Raw genomic sequence first — 19,315 nt, 5'->3', positions numbered from 1 at the left:
CCCCAAATGCATCCTTTGAGTCTGATGTTCAATATTTAATACAATGTGAGTTTGGGGATGACTCGTCCACGGACAACTCGTCCAAGATAATTATTTTCCGTGTTTTTGATTTGAAGGATTGGATTTCAAAGTCTATTGGATACATTTGGATCATTCAGCACATTTGACACAAAAACATAAGATATGAAGTATATTTGACACAAAAACAAAAACATTGGCAGCTGCAAACAAACTCAATCGTCTTCAGAAATATGGTTTAAAGATGGCGGCTTTGAGTGATGCGTTCAGGGGCATCCCGAAGCCCGGCTTCTAACATGTTAACAAGCTGCGGAGCTCAAACAGCAGCGACGTTACTTGATAAACATGATTAAAATATGACTGATACAGTCATTAGTGAGTACTGAAGTTTCTGGTGGTGTGTGTGTGTGTGTGTGTGTGTGTGTGTGTGTGTGTGTGTGTGTGTGTGTGTGTGTGTGTGTGTGTGTGTTGGTCGTCATGTGCGCAAATTCTTCACAGCCATATGATATACTAAATATATATGGCCATTTACTAGATATATGAAACATATATAAAATAGCAATTAGAAATAACATGTAAAACTACATTTTACAGGATTTATTTTCTCCCAAAAATTCAGAAATCTTATTCATGGACGAGTTGTCCTACAGTCTCTGCGCTATGGGAGCTCTGAAATCCACTCAACACCAAGTTTCCAGACACACAGGCGTTAACAAGGAAGCCGCTGCAGAGACGCTTTAATCAGGCCGTGTTTTCTTTGAGGCGGTTTCCTGCTGGTTGGAATCGGAGGCAACACCCAGTCTGATTTAATCATATTCTCTTGTTGAGCTACAGTTACCCCCTGCAGGGCAACATCATATTTATTCTGCACGAGGTGGAAGCTATCATTATTTCCATGAGGAGTTTGCCTCATTTTGAAAGATTAAATTCATTATTATCAAGACGAAAAACTTGATTTTTACCCTCTGCGGTGAAACCTTTTAAATAATCCGAAAAAAACTGAATATTTCATATATTGTTTGACCCACGGGTGCTTCTGAAGGCGATCGCACTTAAAGCTGATCACATAAAACAGTCAAGCTCCCGCTGCACTGATGGAAACGTTGCTCATCACTTTGTTTTTTACTTAACAGCCCGTAATGGAAGGAATGTTCAACGGCCTGCTGAGCTGCTGGAGGCTGTAATTTTCACTCAGACGGCAAGAAAGAAGATAAGCATCTTTTCTAGAGATTTGAAGAGGCGAACGGAGAGCATTATAATAGTACTGTGACTCCTGAAAGAAAGAGCTGTAAAAGCATTGTGTATGACAGAGCAAAATGAGCTCCAGGAGACATTAAATGTCAGTGAATTATAGTTTAAGCTGCACTTAAGAGCAACTAGATGCTGCTGCGTCTGTTTCGCTTAACAACTTAAAGAGGTCATATTGTTCAGCTTCTTAGCTCCTCCTTCTGGTCTGGTCGTTCCAGAAACCTTGGATTCAAAGTTTCCAGCCCTCCTTGATTTCCATCCATTTGAATATTGGATCCTAGGAGCTGCATTCAGAATCTGCTGTGTCTGTGTGAGCTGGACTGGCTCCGCCCACACATGCCCATCGTGGGAAGAGAAGGAAGTACTTCCTCTCGTGGTGCCATGTGCCAGAGCAGAGCTGCCTGATTGTCGGAGGAGTCAAAGGGGATGAGCCTACCTTGATTGTGATTGGCTAAACCCCTTCTGAGGTAATTATTAAGGTAGTTTTGCATGAAATGAGGTTTCCTCTGTGGAGGATCGGGGTGTTTTTTCCTCCGCGGCTCTGATCCAAGGTGAGTTCTACATTGGGTTGCCAGCATGGTCAAACAGAAGTTGTTTTGTCTTCTGCTGCAGTTTGACAGCTTCAGTGACATGTTCCTCAGACTGGTGTGTGGAAGCACAACACTCTGTGATTATGTGAGACTGAAAGAAGAACAATGCTGTTTGTGTGAGAAAGGCGGGCGGCAGCGGTTTGATTACCTGCGTAGAACACATCGAGAAGTAATGGAAACGTCTGTCCTCTCTGCTATTTAACACCGTGGCCACCACAATTACAAACAGTACTGATCAAAGGTTGTTTGCGATGTAAAAAAAAATGCTTAAAAAATATAATTTGAATGGCGACGGTGTTAGTTTATTAATGCTGCCATGCCGATTAGAACGAGAACTTCCTGATCAGATCAGCAACATCAGCCTGAGGAATTCTAAAATACATCGGTGATGGCCACATTGAGCCCGTGATTTTTTTTTTTTTTTTTTTACATTAGTTGGTATAAACTGATCTGCGTCACACTGAGAACGTCTACATCAGCAACACGGTGACTGAGACGTCAGCGGCATGGAAATGTCTCGCAGTACAATACCGGGGGTGAAGCACCAGAGCCTTGTTCAATACAAATAATTCCATGAAAAAAAATCCTTAGAGTAAACATACGGCTGAGGACAAAGAGTTCAATATTGCTTCCACTCTGGCTGGTTTTAGTGCTTCAAATGTTCAAGATTGAGTTCAGAAGGCTGCAGATAAACGTCGACATTACAGCAACATGATGTGAAGCTGCGGTTCAGCTGATTTTGTGAACCATGAAAAAAGCTCCCAGGTCAACAAACAAGCAAAATGTAAATATCAGGGGCCTCATTTATAAAGGCTGCTGGAGCACTAAAGGTCCTGGAAGATACATATGCCACTTCCCACACAAAGTTTGTGATTTATAAAACTAAAGTTTGCAGGAGAACGTTGGAACCGGTACGACAACTTAGAACCTTGAGTAGCACGTTGTGGAGATGATGAACCTGATGGAGCTGATGATGAGGTGGAGAATTGAACCAGATTCCTCTCATACATTTAATACACGCTGCAGTGGTATAGATGTTTCTTTAGTAGAACATTAGTATAGAATCAACAGCTCTATGTTCATATGTCAAACTTCCATTTTCAAATAATAGAGTGATCGATAGAACTGATTGACGGTCAGTTGTGACAAGATGTGTAACAATCAGTGTAATATCAGACTAAGCACGTAAATAGCAACACCTATACCGGTCACGGATACGGACAGGACCCAAGTGCAGGACTCTGGAGGCAGGCTGAGTTCAAACAAGTCTTTTATTTAATGACAGCACAGACCGATGAATAGCAGGTTGCTCCTTGGTCTGAGGAGCACAGCAGACTGGACTCCAACGCCCTGGACAGAACGGACGAGACATGGACGGCTAAACACTGGACCGGACGGACGGGACATCGGTAACAAACAAACCAACACTGACACACACGGGACATATATAGCTGGCAGAGTAATGACTGGGATTGGCCCCAGGTGTGGAACGGGACCGCCCAGACCTGTGGCCCGCCCACTCTTAAGGGAGATCCCAGCCTACCTCCTGACAGTACCACCATGTGGAGATGCTGGAGACAGACGACATCCTCCTCCACCTCTACAGTCACTGATCTCCCTCAGTATTTCCAGCAGTGACGACATGCTGCTGATCACTTGTTTTTCTTTTATTAGTGATTCCACTACTGTGACACCAGAAGATATCATTTCCTGACCTCCACCTCCTCCATCACTATTTCTCTCTCCATAAAATTCCTTTATTTCATATTTTCTGTCAGGATTTAGCGTCAAATGCCGGCGATCAACAGGCTGATTGAGATGCTAAAATATTGACGAGGAACTTTGCATTGACCATATATGGTAGAAAGTGGGCGTGTTGGGGGCGGGGCCTGAACGGTCAACCTTCCAGGTGGACTGGGATCTAGAACAGAAAAGTGCATGCCGATGTGCATAGACATCGTTTTATTGATCCAATTTTTTGGGGCGCACGCCATTTTAAGCTTTTTTAGTAGGAATCCTATGCCAGGTTTTATAAATGAGGCCCCAGATCTTTTAGTTGATCCGCTGATGGATGTTCAGATTTTTGAAGGACAAGTACAAGTACTATGCCCTCCGTTCAGCCACTGCTTTGAAGCTACATCACTTCCAACAGTCTGTGAGGCTCCAGAATACGACTGTGTCTACACTTAGTAGTAGTACACAGTGGTTAGCTGTTAGCTATGCTACTGTAGCTCGAAAAAACTGTTGTTTTGTATATACGCATGTAGCATTTAGCACGTAGCGCGGTGTTACGTGCTGCTGGTGACGTAGTTACTGGTGTTGTACAAACTATCCTTCTCCTCCTCTTGATATTTTGTCAGAAGATAATTTACAGCCAGTCTTTCTTTCACAATTCTCATTATTATGAATGAATTTCTAAAGCGCTTCTTGTGGACCTGCTGCTGACGTCACTGATGGATGATGTCACAGGATACTCACCGGGTTGTATTGGAAAGCGTTTATGGGTTTGAGTACTCCTGGAAGTATCGGACCTGACACTGGTATCGGTGCGTCCCTCAATCAGCTGATTGTCAATTCTCAAAAATGGGATTGGTAGTGTGTGTGTGTGTGTGTGTGTGTGTCTGTGTATGTGTGTTTGCAGGTAGACATTAAACTCCAACACCTGTGCGACTCCCTCGCCTCCTCTACCCTCTTTCCTTTCATTGCACTCCACTATCGTTTGTCGTCGTCCTATAAAAGTCGCAACGTCGCGTCTTTGCCTTTCAGTGCAGCATCACAATAGTTTTTGTGTGATATCACACCTGTCTCCAAAGCAGTAAATCTAAAGATATAGAATCAGCTCCTGGTCTCAGAGCTGCTCAGATTAGACCCCCCCGTCTCACTGATGTTAGTTAATCCCACCCTCTTCACCTTTTTCCAGCATCTTATCTTTTCTCCATCGTCTGTCCATCATTCACCCGGACAGGTACACAACTCAGGGTGCACAACTACAAATTCAGTTTTAGTACACAAACAGTTTTCACCAATAATACGTCCATACTCGTCTCTCCGCCGCTGGTTGAAGAGTCTCATCATATAGCTGATTGATCAGTGATCGATCACCCATATGATCAAAGAATCAACTATAAGAACTGATTCGTCCACAACTGACACATTACTCTGAAAAACCTTGCAGTCTTGGAGGAAGAAGGTTCAAACTTCATTTTGTGAGTAACCAATACTCCACCTGCGTAAATCTTAATACCCATCAGAAAATGAAGTATACAACATAATCCTGTGACAAGGCACATCTTTGCAGTTCAGTTCAGTTATTCTTGATTCTATCGCTGTATAAGGAAACTTAAGAATCACATGATAAAAAGGAACTCTTCACAACTTCTGCAGGTCTTTGTCCAGCTCATGTGGCAGGAGGTGAAGGAAAAGGTCGGGCATAGGAAGAGAAGCCAGGCGTGCACATGGAGAACTTGCAGCTCAAACCCTGAACGTTCTCGCTATGAGGCAACAGTCCTACCCACTACACCCCTGTGTCGTCACCACGATGTGCATCAAGGACTGCAGAGGGAGAGAAGTTTGAGTACTAACACTGTACGACACACCACTACTTCTTCTGTTCCTGCCCTTTCTGTCCATCTTTTTTTTCTGTTCTTCACCTCCTTTTTTCGTCCTTTTTTCCTCCGCATTTTTCTCACAGTGACGTTATTATTTACACTCCTTTGAGTTATGTCTTTGACCCTCGCAGCAGTGATAAGGTTACGGACTCTGTGTGCAGCTGGTGGCTGGCTGCCCAGCACACACACACACACACACACACACACACACACACACACACACACACACACACACACACACACACACACACACACACACGCACACACACACACGCTGGCTGTGAATCACGGTCTGGCCTGCAGAACAGCGGACGGACCTGTAATTAAGCCTCAGCACTATCATTCCTCCTCTCACCTTTCCTCCCCTCCACCTGACACTTTTTTTTTGTCTGTGTCTGACTCTTTCTCACTTTCTCTGTCTTGCTGACCTTTCTCTCCCTTTACCCTTAGCACATTTTTTCCCTTGTCTTTTGTGCAACTTTCCTGGATTCTGACAGTTGTGATCTTGTAAACTGAATCTTCTTGGTTCGATTCCCTGAGGAGAGCGCGTAGAGCCTGCTCACACCGTCACCATTTCAAGAGAAAATGCAACACTTCCGTTGCGTGTTGATGTACGTTTACGTGAAAGCCATGCTCAGGGCGACGGAAAACACAACTTTTTGAAAATGGTTCCGAAGGTGTAACCTTTCAAAAAGGCTCGATCCCGAGCGGAGGCGCCTCGCAGCCACACCACGGCCGTAGTAGCTCATTCTTCTGCACATGCTCAATAGAGCCAATCAGAACAAAGTTTCCGCCGTGGTGTCATGACTCCCTGTCTATATTCTACTGGACCTGGTACTTTTATTCTGACTGTCACTGTAATAACAATCTAACTTGGTGTTCTCCCATTGTTATTGTTTAGAACCCGTTGTTCTGCTGCGTGTGTGTCTGTGTGTGTGTGTGTGTAAGTGTTTCAATACTAAAACTAACAACAGCACCAACTAGTGGACCAACATGCTAACGAGCTCCAGTTGCCGTGGAAGCAGACGTTGTTTTCAGGATGTTGCAGTGTGAAGGCAATACTTTCCTGAAACAAAAGCTCCAAAATGATGCATTTTAACTTGAAAGGTCATGTAAACGGGGCTTTAGCTTCCACCTGCTCAGGTATCCTGAGTAGAGAAAAAGTTGTGCGATATTGTGTATATATGAAACTTTATAAGCTGTGTCCGCATCACCTTCAACGTTCAACATGTCTCGTGGCTGCAGTTACACTTGATATGGAGGAAAGTCTCAAAAATGGTTCTTTTGGTCATAAAGGTTGTCGACCCTTGATCTATGTGATCAACAAACACAACATTCGCTGTAGTGAAATGACTTTGGTGAGCGAATCCGTCAGAGTCCTCAGCATCCTGCTCAGGAGAAGCTAAAAGAACGAGCCTCTGCCGCTGGCAGACTAGCATAGGAAGTGTTTGAAATCAAGTTTTCAGACCTTTAGGTGACGTCGATCCGTTTCTGTCCTCATGAAGCCGTCTCACTGCACTCGCTCTGCCTCGCCGGTCCGCGTCGAGAACGCCAAGGTCCCCGTGACCGCTGCTGTCGCCGCCGCCGCGTGCAGGATGGACTCACGGCGTTCAGTCAGCGCTCACACATGTCCTGCACGGCGCGTCACACTCTCTCTTCATGGTAAGTGATAGACGATGGAGTTTAATGCGCTAACAGAATGAAGCCTCATTGACCGGGGTCAGGCGTGACGCGTGCAGATAGATTGAGAGAAAGAGAGAAACGAGCAACATCACAATCAAAAGCTGGGATTATAAGGAGGGTTTTGTGTCCATTACACCATGTTTAAATTAAAATGATCGTCTGGAAACGACACTGCTTCCTTATTCGCTTGCTCAAATTCGCCGTTGAGCTGCTCTAAATGAAACGTGAAACAAAAGAAATCTGAATTTGGATTTGAAAAGAATTAAAAGAAGATATTCAGAATCATTGCAAGCCCTAAGAAATAATAAAATACAGTAAATGAAGTATAATACAGTGTGAATGAGTGTTGGAAGAGCTGATAGGAGCCTCTTTGCTGGCGGCGTCGCTCTTCAGACACGAAATAGATGTACAGTATATTCACACAGTGTGTGTGTGTGTGTGTGTGTTTAATTCCATTACTAAAACAACCAACAGCACCAAACCGGGGGACAAACACGAAAACGACGTTGTTTGCAGTGTTTCATTATTTCCATGAAAGCGGGGTCTTAAACACATTCAAGCTGAAACTTTTTGCAAGACATTTTTTTTCCTCTACCTCATGAATATTTGTTGCCTTTAATGGCAAAATGTAATAAACGTATTAGTTTAACTTATTATGGATTTTAATAAAGTTCTCAGTATTTCACCTTTGCGAGACGACTCTCGAGAAGCTTCATCTTCCAGTGAGTGAATAATCTCCACTTTTCATTATTAAAAGAAAGAAGTGACATCGTTTACATTCAGAATGTCAACGGCAGATTTGCATATTTTTCATGAACGCTGCACAATTAATGACTCTGCTGTGAGGCAGCTACGGGAAAAACCCCTGCTTAATATTGATATGTATTAGCCCATCATTCCAGTCATGCTTGATCATCCAGCTAGCTCACAAGTTTACGTCGGCCAGCGAGCACGCCTGACACGTCCTCAATACGCCTCGGTCTGACCGATCGGCGCCGGATTAGCCGATGATGGACACGAGTCAAACATGTATGGTTTGTCTAAGATCAACTCGGAGAGGTTTGCATGACTCAGCGTTTTCAGCCGTGGGCCGCCGCTGTCTGTTTGGAGGCGGATGCTGTGAGAGGGAGATGCTGTGCGTTCGCGTGGGCTTCGGGAGCCTCATTAGCATATTCACTTCACAAATTCACAACTCGAGGTGGCAGCCATGAACCTCGCTTCGGTCTTAATCGCACCTAGAACACACACACACACACACACACACACACACACACACACACACACACACACACACACACACACACACACACACACACACACACACACACACACACACACACACACACACACACATCAACATGAATGCTCCTGGAACATAAACACACATCTCCAAACTCTCGCATCACAATCCTCAAGTGTGCTGTTTGATAAATCTTCCCCTTAAGTCTATTATCCACGGAATACTCCGGTGGCACGGAAAAGCTGCTTTGAAGTCTTCCTCCTTCTTCCTCCTTCTTCCTGCGTATTCCACAGTCTGAAAAACACAGATGACGCACTTCATCTCTTCTGCTCCCAGAGTTCATTTACAAAACGCCACATCTGCATTTCTCCTGCCGGAGCGTTTTAGTTTGAGTTGTTCACTTTGTGAGCGCAAACGCCGTCATCACACGCTGCGATACTGAAACCCGCTGTTGAAGGAAAGTCAGCGTACGTTGCTGCAGAAACGAGCTCCAACACCTACATTAACTTCATGAATCTAGCTGGAACTGTAAGCCCTCAGTGCATCAACACATTCAACAGTGTTTACAGATGAAATGCTTGTTTTACATTTATTTTACCAATTTATAAAGAATAAAAGGTTGAAAAAGCAACAACACACTAACCCAAATATGTTTCACTGTTTTGACAACAACTGTAGGAGAACTTTTTTGGATATTTAATTGTGTTTTGCATCATTAAAATAAATGCTTTATGTTGAGATTGCGGTCATGTTCACTCATAATTGTTTGGTTTTGTGAAAAACATTGGCAGTTTCATCACATACACTCTCCGCCACAACAAAGAAAATGTGTGCATTTAAAGGTTGTTATGGCACTATTTTACCCACTCAACATGAAATTGGGCTGAAATAAAGTTGGTTTTCACACAACTGAACTAAACTATCAACATATTCAATATACTATGCAGGTTAAAAAAATGCTAAACTAACACTAACTAACCTATTTAGAATATATGCTGGTTCAATATACTGAAAAAGAGCTTATATAGTCAATGATACGTGCAGATTAAATGCATTAAAATAAGGGCAGCATGCTTTACATTAATACAAATATTCACACACAAAACAAGTAGATAATTATAATCATGGTAAATAGATTTGTGGTGAATGTATTAGGTTACATTACATTGCATTAGATTAGATTAGATAACATTTTCCTTTACAACGCATCGTGAGGTTTAGAAAGGCATTTTTTGAAATAAAAGATGTGAAAATGATGCCTGAATGAAAACATTGTGTTTTTTCTTCTTCACAAAGCTGCAAACTCACGTAATTAGCAGGTGATTATCGTTGGCGGTGAGGTAAAGCTTATTAAACATTACACATTTTTATCATGAAGTGCTTCATGAAATTTCATGGATTTAATTCCAAAATATCATCTCAGGAGGACTCACGTTGTCCCTCTGCCATGAAAAGGCTTTGTGTGGAGTTAAATGCTTGGTAGTGTGACTTCGATAGCTGTTAGCACACAGACAGACACACTCTCTCTCTCTCTCTCTCTCTGTCTCTCTGTCTCTCTGTCTCTCTCGGTCCCTCTGTCTTTCTCTTGCTCGCTCGCCCGTCCTCCTCTGCCCCAACCAGCAGGATGTGTGTTTAATGGAGGCTAACAGACACCGGGACAGAAACAGAGACACTGATCTGATGAAAGGGACTGGAGCTCACAGTCACGACGTCACAGTGAATTTAAAGTTTAACGACGTCTCCCTGACGTCTTTTGTGCAGGATGCGGGCGCGGTGGCCACCAAAGAATACGTATTTGTCATTTTTGAATAATTAAAGACACAGTCTTGTTAGAAAAAGCTTTTGTTGTCTTGTAACTGACTCTGAGGCAATCTAAACCGCCAGACCTCCCAGCGGCACCGGGTGCATTAAGCAATCGCTCTCCCGCTGCTGGAGCTGGAGCTGAGCGAGCCAGTCGTGCATGCTGATGTCCTTATGCAGAGTTTATCATGTTGTCTTATATACTGGTGGGAAAAAAAAGTACCTGGAAGCTCATTATTCTTTCTTTATCTCTGAAATGTAGCTAATCATCATTGCAAGGTGTTCTAATCCCCAGAAAACGGCCATCGTGGGACGGATTAACATTTTTGTAGATTTTGTCCATTTTAATGTTACTGGATGAACGGGATCATGTTGAATTCTGATGATTAAATAAAAAAAAAAGTCGAAAATTATTGTCCACAAACAAAATGCAAAGAGGAGAAAATAAATACAAAAGAGGAGTTTCACGCTATCGTTACGAATCCACCCAATAATTCGTCTTGATCGTACTAGCAAGTCTTCAGATTGTGGGAGGAAACACGAGAAGTCGTCTCCACTGACATTCTCGTGGATAGAACACCAAGTTGGATTGTTATTACGGTGACTGTCAAAATAAAAGTACCAAGTCCCAGGAGAATCTGGACTGGGAGTCATGACACCACGGAGGAACCGTTGTTCTGATTGTCTCTACTGAGCATGTGCAGAACTACTAGTTACTACCAATGTGGTGACCAGGAGAACCGTTTCCACCGTTTTCACGGAGACGGAGACCAAATGTTTTCAAAAACTTGTTTCCAGTATCTCTGAGTACCGTCGTCATGGACACAGACACCTAAAATGCCACAAAAGTTTAGCATTTTCACTTGAAAACAGGCCCTAGGATTACGTCTTGTTTACACACACACACACATCCTGCTCCACCACTGGAAAATCACAAGGAATTCTGACAAAACTGCACAGCGTGTCCAAGCCTATAATTACATGTTGACTGCATGTTGATTCAAACCCTATGAAGACATCTGTTTTTTACTCCCACAAAGTGAGAAACAGGAGGAAACACACGTCTTTTACTTCCTTACGGCCGCTTGTAGAAGTCGCCTTGTTTAATCCCACCATGATCGGCCGCCATACATCACCGATGTATAGACAAACATGGTGGCTGGTTTAACGTGTCATGTTACAAGCCGGTGGTAAAGTTTTGGACTTTAAGATACCAGCGCTGCATATAAACTCCTAAACTGGACTCCTTCAAGACTTGTTTTGTTATGAGCTCTGGTATGCTGAGTTGTTCTGACATCACACTTTCTTTCTGTTGTTTTAAACCGTCGATGGCTAAAGAATTGATCAGTCAGAAATTAATATCGACACCATATTTGGGTAATGACTGCCTCTCAAGCGTACAGTGTGACGTCCATTGTTGAAAATGATTCAGTTTGTGTTAATTAGCACTTTTAAATTGGCTGTTTTGGATGTTTTGATGCAGATTCCTGCTGTCATGGATATGATCTGTTTTGACTGAGCGGCACAAGCTTCAGCTTCCACCCACCACTTCAATCCATAAAAATAGACATTTACTTAAAGAGTTGGTAATAGTCTTATCATTCCACTAGTTATCTCATGAGGAGGAAAAGCAGCAGCATTGACTGAAACCCTCCCACGCTTCTCTCTGAACTGACACGGCTCCCTGAAGTACCGCCATCAACCTTATTAACCTCCTGCAGACATCACACACACATCCTGCTGCACCAGGCTGTAACGCCACAACGCCGCCTTTAAACAGAGCAGCCATTCTCCGTTTATAAATGACAGAGATGTCGTCCAGCGATGAAACTGGCCAAGTGAAACTCAGTTGACCTCAGAGATTGTGGAAACACCTAATCTGTCGGCCCGGATCCTCTTGTGTCCTGCCGGCGGCCCGGTCAGACAAATCTCCCACCCTGCACCTCGTCCGTGGTCCATGTCCTGCCCCGACACCGAGTACATCAAGATCAGGAGTGTGAGGACAGGTTGGGTCGACGGCTCTATCGCAGGACTTAGCCTGAGCCCCCCTGAGATCATTAAAGTTTGAATAGAAGTCGCTATCAAAGCTGGAGCTCTCCGTCACACAGAGACAGTCTGCGCAGCAGATGAATGTACGGATTTACAATGAGGCCACCGAGTGTCACCAACTGGAAGGGATACGGCGCCGCCGCACTGCTGAACCCTCCACTCTGTCTCCACACTGGATGAAAAGAAATGCACAAGACAGCGCTGGTTCTCTCCGGGAAAACTGCCTCGTCTTTCAGTGCTCCTGCAGGTTTCCCTGCTGGCTGCCCGGGCCCTTTTCCAAAAATAAGCCTTGCATAATGTGGACATGGCGTGTACACAGCTTGGCAAAACGCTGCCCGCCGCTCAGCAGCTCTCTGGGCATTACACTGACAGACCAGGGAAACAGGTAAAGCAGCAGAGAAATGGCAAAAAGTCAAACAAAGGACGTGTCACAAAGAGTTTCCTTGACAGATTTCTCTTCTTTGACTTTGTGAAGTTTTTGCTTCAAACACACAAACACACCAAACGACACCAGAGGGTTGGAGCGGTGACGTCAGGTGTTTAGCGGCGGCGACGTTAGCACACCTACTTCAAAACCAGGAATGTAGTCCCTGTGCATTGATTCTCTGTCGCCGCTCCATAAGTTAGCGGCAACAGTAAGCCGCTCACGTGGCAGCGTCCTGCAGCCCCTCGTCCAATAACGCCGTAATGAACGATGGACGCTGTCGTGACATTTTCCTGTCTGATGATGAAACGGCACTCGCTCCACGGGAGTCTGTTGTTTAATTCTGAACCGTGTTCGCCATAAATCACATTACTCACAAATCCATTGACTTGGTTCTGCCCGTTTATTGGAGTCCATCGATTTCACGAGTTCTTTCACAAGACGCACCGGCCGAACAATAAACACAACTTCAGATGTGTTTTACTCAATCAGAAAACATTTTGGTCCCGCTGAAAGCCTCCCATCTGAACGTCCTGCTTTCCGTGATCAGCCTGCAAACAAGCGAACCACACAGATAACCTTGAGAGGAACCAAGCTAATTAAGATTTCTTTGCTATTTAGAGTTGACGTATAAAAATACTTCCTACAGAAATAGACCAAAAGTTCCTCAAACATCAGAGACACAGAGAAAGAGCTGACGGTTCAAGAATCTAGATTCCTGAAGAGTTGATCAATAATCCTCAGTTAAGTTTGGACGTGTTCAGTGTGCGATAAGCTGATCAGCTCCAGACTGCCAGGACCCCCGAGTTTATGAGTGAGTGAAGAAGATGGATGAATGGCTACGACACGACGACGACGCTTTCATTTCATAAAAGTCTCATATTTACATGGCAACGTTTAGAAAATGATGTACGTTTCCATGGAAACAGAGCATTCCACCTGTTGGTGTGTGGCTCCCTCACTGTGAACTCGTAGGGCAGGATTGGTTCGGTGAGCTTCAGTTGACTGGTGATCAAAGCGACGTTAAGCTCCGCAGCAAAGGGATCAACAGGATTTTTTTTTTCCAACCACACAAGATTGAAGTTGTTTGATCAACAACCTGACGAGCCTTCGGAGGAAACGACCTGCAGGGTCAGAACAACAGTAAACAGATGAGAGTGATAGTCCTGTGTCCCCCCCACAAGTGCAATGCCATAAATTACAAGATTGAAGAGGAGGGAGGTGAATTATTCTTATTTTCTTCACTGTACGCTGGATGGAAGTACTCAGACGTCATCCTGTCGCCCCGGGTTTATGTTCTACCTGTGCATGCGTGGGTTTTCTGCTTCCTCCCATCATCTAAAGACGTCTTGTCGGGTTACTAGTGACTTTAGATTAGCTGGAGGTGTTTTTGCCTGTGAGGGACTGGCCCAGTATCAAGCTGCTGGGACTCGACACGACGCCCAGGTGGAACAAAGGACGGATGAGTTATTCACAGTCAGTCACAGTCAGTTACATTCAGTCACACAGGACTCGTAATCATCGTGTTTTCAGACTCGTCAACGTGTCTGAACGCTCAGGATGTTTAAAAGAGAAGCCAGCAGAGGGACGCTGAGATAAACAGGACAGGCGTAGGGGACGAGCTGGAGGACAGACGGCGCCCAGAAGAACAGATAGACAAGATAGAGTGACAAAGTTAAAGATGTGGTGAGTGACGAGGCTCGGAGGAGAGAGACCGACAGCAGGCAGCCGGGTCTTTTCATGCCTCGTTCTGTGAGGGATCAGGGGAGGGAAACGGCCTCTCGGCAGATGGAATATTTATCATGTTTGGCTCCGAATCCGCTTCCCAGTCACAGCTGAGAGGCGGCGAGACGGCTGGGACAGATCTGGGCTGCACAACACACGGCGAGCCGATCGGGACGAGCCGATCGGGGCGAGCCGTGACTCGGGGCGTGCTGCGCACGTGATGGTCGATGAAGGCCTTGTCACCAACCTGTCACTCGCCAAACCGCGCACGTCGAGCCGCCACGCCAGCCAGAGACGCCTCAAAATGGCCCACTAATGAATACGAGGCTGAGCGGTTTCCTGGCTGCCGGGTACAAGTTGCAGACGTAGCTGGTGGAGTTTTTATTTTTCTATAATTCCACTCCTGGGAAGCTGTGGGCATCGCTACCCATCGCTGCCTGTCAGCTACTTTTTAATGCAGCGTGGTTGACAGCTGAGGCAAGGAAAATGTCAGCGGCGACAAGTCTGATGTCAAGACAACAGAAATGACCCACTAAAATCAACAAACACAAACAAAACAACTCACTAATGGTGCGTCAGGATGTGGAAGTGACAAAGCGACAAAACGTGGAAGTTTTGTGTCGCCAGTTTCTGCTGCTGTTCGCCACTGTATCCAAACTTTTAATGGTACAAAAAAACTTTCCTGCACGGATCTGAAGACACACACTGCAGAGACTCGACAGAGAAGAAGATTTTGTAACATCAAGGCCAGCCGACATTGTTCGCTGAAATATTGTTAGTCATCTCCTGGAGTCGATCCGCCGCAGTCTGTCCACAGTGAGACAAAGAGTGTGTGTTGTATTCAACGCCATGCTTCATAACACCCGAGTCAGCTTTTATTTCCCTTCCACCCCCTCTTCCAACCCCATAATCTTACAAATCCCCTTCCTTCTGTATATTATGAACTTGTGAACTGCTCACAAAAGCTGCTCGAGCCCCATAGTTTACTGCGGCGCCTCGTCTGCGAGGACGTGAAAACAAAAACTTTTCTGTAAGGATGATCTCTGGATTGGATTTATTTTGCACTTTATCCAACTTGGAGAGGCTGGATTCATTTAGACTGAATATCGACTGAGAGCCACTAATTAAACATAGAGTTCCTTCAGAATGTACAGAGAACATTCAAACTGCACGTAGAAAGTTCCTGTGGTCTTTTGTCGCCGGGAGCGTAGAATAGAATAGAATAGAATAGAATAGAATAGAATAGAATAGTTCTTTATTGCCACCATAGGAGCGGTGTTAAAAGACGGTGTTTACAGCAGCGAAAAATAGTTTACAGCAACCTCTGTCGCAGCAGTACACAAAAATAAAAATAGCATATAAGGACAGATAGAATATCAAATATTAAAGCTAAAACCAGGAAGAAAACTATTTACAGCAGAGAACAGTGGCATTCAGTCCAGCCACGACGCCACCGTGTATGTAAAGGCTGTGCTTTTTCAATGAGTATTTATAGACATACAGTACAGACTGGAGTGTGTGTGTGTGTGTGTGTGTGTGTGTGTGTGTGTGTGTGTGTGTGTGTGTGTGTGTGTGTGTGTGTGTGTGTGTGTGTGTGTGTGTGTGTGTGTGTGTGTGTGTGTGTGTGTGTGTGTGTGTGTGTGTGTTTTTGTACCTATTTTATCCTATTATTCAGAGTCCATCACTAGAATGAGAGTAAAACTCATAGAAAACACAAAGTGAGTTTATTTTTACTGACTTCAGGCTTTTTCTCTGTTAAGCTGCTTGTGAGTATCAATAACTGTGTGTTTATTAAGTGCACTTTTCTTAGTCTCTCGGCTTTCCAGTAATTGCCCTACCGCCGAGGAGTTTTATCTGTTAATTTTTTTAAAGACAGATGTAGTTTTTTAATCTCTTTTTTCTTCTCTCATAACACTTATTAATCCCAGAAAAATCTTTAAATCCAACTACATGTAGTATAAACCGCTGATGTCAGCGCATTTTTAATATTTTAATGAGGTTTTCTTTGACCTCTGTGTGAGTATTGTATTGTCTCAATAAAAGTATTGATATTTTCTTGAAGAAGGTGAAACCTAAACGTTGTAGAAAGTGTTTTCCTGAAGCTATCATCGTGTTCACCGCCTGTCCGTCCTCCCGCCAGTGCAGCGGTGACAATACCAATATGTCCTCCCAGTGTTTCAGACTCTTTCATGTTGTGACAATGGAAGCGAGAGCTTTGAAATCTCTGGCAGGATCTTTGTTTATCGACACCCTGAGCGGAAGCGAGTCTCAAGGGCACTCCGCGTTCTGCCGGCCGCTCGTCCTTCATCCGGTCCGCCTTCACACCGATCCATCGCAAGCCCATTGACTGGGATTGCCAATCTGAGCGGCCCGGAGCCGACCCTCGGGGGGGCTCTGTGTTCAGTATGCTCCTCTGCAGACTCATGGAGGCCGGACGCTGTGAACGCAGCGCGAGGAGAAGGCCAGGTCAAGTGTGTGTGTTCTCCCGCGGCCCGGTTCTCTCGTGGGCGCAGCGTGGTTTGCGGCGGTGAATAATGCAGCGGAGCCAGAGGTCTGTCAGCGGCCCTGCCTTCAGATAAGGTCTACATGTATTTACATTCAGCACCGCTGTGTTCTGGACGTGACCAGACGAGCTGTAAGAGGATAAGAATGACAAAGACATGAAGACTGGAAACGTCCCGGTGGCCTCTAACTGTTGATATGTTCCCACTGCTCTCTTATCTTGTGTGTAACCAGCTGCTGGAAAAAAAAACACACTCCAGTCCTCTTTTCAAATAAAGCAAAAGGACGAAATGCCTTTGAGGCTGAATCACAGTCTGCTCTGTTAACACAGGCGAGCAACGAGACGCGTATCCTCGTCTCTGTTGTAGGAGCTGTGATAAATGACTGACTTCTAGGGCCGTCGCTCTGAATATTTACACTTTTAATTCAAACCACTTTGAAAAATTATGAAATTAAATATGATCTGGCATGAAAAGTCAAAGGACAAAGAGCAGCGGATTTTTTTCCTTGTTTTTTTTTTAATGCAGATCTGTGATTCAGAGAAGAGAGGCTGAAGAAAAGGAACACTCGCGGACGTTTTCTGGTACGAAAACACGAAATCAGCCTCCAAAGACCACGACAGCAGTTCAATGATCCCCGAGGCCGAAACCATGGTGGTAATACATCGAGTAGAGTATTGTGACAGAGTACTGCGACAGAGTACTATAATGTACTGCATAAGGGCAGTAGCAGGGTTTAACGTCATTCAACTTTTGGATTTATGCTCAGGATATTTTTTTGTTATGTTAAACCGAAGGTTACTGGTTCGAGGTTTTTCACCCTGTCACCAGTAAACTTTCATTACGTCGGATCTGCAGTTATGGAACACAACTGTTGGTGCAATGGTTAGCACTGCTGCTCGTGGGTTCGGTTCTGTTTTTTGTCTGTGTTTCCTTCTCTTTCTGGGAACTGGCCTTATGCAGGACGTTAGTAAATCAGACTCAAAATGTCCAGATCTGATGAAGCAGTCAGAGTAATCTTCAAAACCATCAATAAACGGTTTGTTTTCCCTGCTTGACCGTCGTCTTGTTCCCGCCCCTGAAGACAAATGAAGCTGCGTTTATTCGCGTGGCTGAAAAATGGATTGATTCAAGCTGAAGTCTGCTCCCGTGTCATGCGTTCCTCATCTTATCGCTGAAATCACATCAAATTGGCGAGCATCAGTGGGGGTCTGCCTCCATCGACGGCGGTGAGGAGCGGGAGGGTGGAGCCTGCAGGCAGGTCAGCATCAGGGCGGCGGGCAGGGCGGCACGCAGGGTGGCGGGCAGTGAGAGCGTTTTATCTGAAGAGATTACTGAAGGCAGCCGCGGCCTCTCTCCTGGGCTGCCAGCATGCCCTCGCTTTGATCTTAACTCCCCCTGAATAGTAATCACCTGGGAAAAGGTCCCAATTATCTCCCTGAAACTCTGCGAGGAGCCGTGTCCCACCGCCGCCACTGCACAGATGCAGAGAGCCACCGACAGGAGGGACGTTCCACCAGCACACGAGCTTTAATGACAAAACTTTACTTTTTAACCTCTGCGCCAGATATTCAAGGAAACCTTGACGAGACGTGCTCGGTGTCTTTCCTCCGTGATGAAGGTGCAGCGACACCGGTGTGGAAAACTGGAGACAAGCTTCCATTAATGTTTACACACTGCGGCTGATTCACTTCTAAACACTTTAAAGTAGGAACCAATGTCACTGTGATATTAAAACCTGCTGTGATGCTATGTTACATTAGCATTTGTTTCTACTACAAGCAGACAAAAGTCCCGACTCAACCATGAGGGAGTCTCTATACCAAGAATATTACAACAGGAAGAAATCTTGAACCGGGCCGCTGCGTGACACTTATGAAGACCTTCAGTTCTGTAATTGTGTCAAAGCAGAAAGAACAGAGAGAGGAAACAGAGAACATTTCTTAAAAATTCTCAGCCAAACACCAAACCAAACCAAAACTGCTTCCACTTGTTCTCCACTCCAGCACCACAACCATGTCAAGTGAAAATTGAAGTTTTATTAAGTTTCCAGGCTCCGTTTGTACGACAGTGGTGCTCAGAGTCACTGAAAACAACTTTTAGAAAACGCTCAAACTTCATCGCCATGGAAATGGGAAAATGCAAATTTCTGTAAAGTTTGTCCTGGTCCTGGTCCTGGTCCTGGTCCTGGTGCTTGTCTTGGTTCTGGTCACCACGGCCTTAGTAACTAGTAGTTCTGCACAAGCTCAGTAGAGCCAATCAGAAAAGTTTCCTCCGTGGTTTCATGACTCTCACTCCATATCCTCTTAGACTTGGTCGTTTGACACTCATCTCGTGGCAAACGATACGTCGTTTTTAGCGTTTCTGTTGTTTCCACACTGTTGCTGTATGCATGTGAATTTTTTCTGAAACAAAAACACAAAAACAAT

At 44.7% G+C, this 19,315-nt stretch overlaps 1 protein-coding gene across 1 annotated transcript in view; it reads left to right on the top strand.

The window, feature by feature from the left end:
• The window catches only part of gfra4a (GDNF family receptor alpha 4a), a gene marked incomplete at both ends in the record, with an annotated part of 156,982 nt that overhangs the window by 26,613 nt on the left and 111,054 nt on the right, over window positions 1-19,315 (top strand). The window lies entirely within an intron of this gene.

This window comes from Blennius ocellaris (assembly GCF_963422515.1).
Source record: "Blennius ocellaris genome assembly, chromosome: 17".
Lineage (NCBI taxonomy): Eukaryota > Metazoa > Chordata > Actinopteri > Blenniiformes > Blenniidae > Blennius > Blennius ocellaris.
The sequence above is the reverse complement of the archived record's forward strand: the minus strand, read 5'-3'. Positions and strand labels throughout refer to the sequence as shown.